This window comes from Perkinsus marinus, assembly GCF_000006405.1.
Source record: "Perkinsus marinus ATCC 50983 genomic scaffold scf_1104296928046, whole genome shotgun sequence".
NCBI lineage: Eukaryota > Perkinsozoa > Perkinsida > Perkinsidae > Perkinsus > Perkinsus marinus.
Genome location: NW_003216984.1, coordinates 1 through 1,099, shown reverse-complemented (window position 1 = coordinate 1,099; position 1,099 = coordinate 1). Strand labels below are relative to the sequence as shown.

At 52.0% G+C, this 1,099-nt stretch overlaps 1 non-coding gene across 1 annotated transcript; it reads left to right on the top strand.

Annotated features, from left to right (window-relative positions):
- Window positions 1-450: 450 nt before the first annotated feature.
- On the top strand, window positions 451-522 carry Pmar_PMAR025062. The gene has a single exon. It is a non-coding gene; the product is annotated as a tRNA-Pro (tRNA).
- Window positions 523-1,099: the final 577 nt, after the last annotated feature.

Here is a 1,099-nt window from a genome sequence, read left to right as displayed (position 1 = left end):
AATGCAATCGACTCAATTCCGAGCTCTTTGCTCGATGCCCAGACTCCTCTTACCCTGCCCAATGTGGGCTGTGTTCGTAGAGTTCGAGGTCGCCTCGTGCAAAGGAAATCCGTGTGAAGTTCACGAAGAATTCTGTTCCTGTGTAACCTGGATGATGCCAGCCACAAATTAACTGCAACTGAAAACTGCATTGAGGAGATGTGTTGGGAAAGATCACTGTTGGTGACTGGTGACACCGGGAGTTGTACAAAAGAATATAAACTATCACTCTTCCTCTCATTCACAGGCCACTGTGTCACCAATCACAACCTCGGAGGTTTCTCTGCACCGATCTATCAAAACATCCAGCTGACAACGGTTGCCCGCCGAAAGCCGTGGTAGATAACAATAGAGAATGGTCATGTTATGAGCGACGTTAGGGAACCAACTTGTGAGGCTTAACGGTATGGTGGCTGTGTGGTCTAGTGGTATGATTCTCGCTTCGGGTGCGAGAGGTCTCGAGTTCGATTCTCGACTCAGCCCTCGTAAGGGTGAGTTTGGGCACAGCGGTAGATGCAGCTGGCGGATGTAGATAGCTACGGAAACCAGGTAGTGCAAATCCCTCCGGAAGCTAGGCAAACTGGACCATATGCGAACCGTTGGTCACTGGGAAATGGTATAGCTGGTCGAGACGCATGAAGCACTCGAGTGCTCGACCCCGCACCCCTGGACAAAGATTACAGTCACCTGGTGAACTCATCACTCGCGCGACTAATAGTTCAGGCTACATCCTGTACGGGCTCAATCCGTCCAACAGTGCACATGGGGTGAGGGGAACGAGCATGATGAAGGGGCAATGAAGCCGTTAATCAGAGGATGTTGTGGCTGTTAATCCTGAGTACGCCTGAGTATTCGGGTTTCGGGTTTCGGGTTTCGGGTTTCGGGTTTCGGGTTTCGGGTTTCGGGTTTTCGGGTTTCGGGTTTCGGGTTTCGGGTTTCGGGTTTCGGGTTTCGGGGTTTCGGGTTTCGGGTTTCGGGTTTCGGGTTTCGGGTTTCGGGTTTCGGGTTTCGGGTTTCGGGTTTCGGGTTTCGGGTTTCGGGTTTCGGGTTTCGGGTTCGG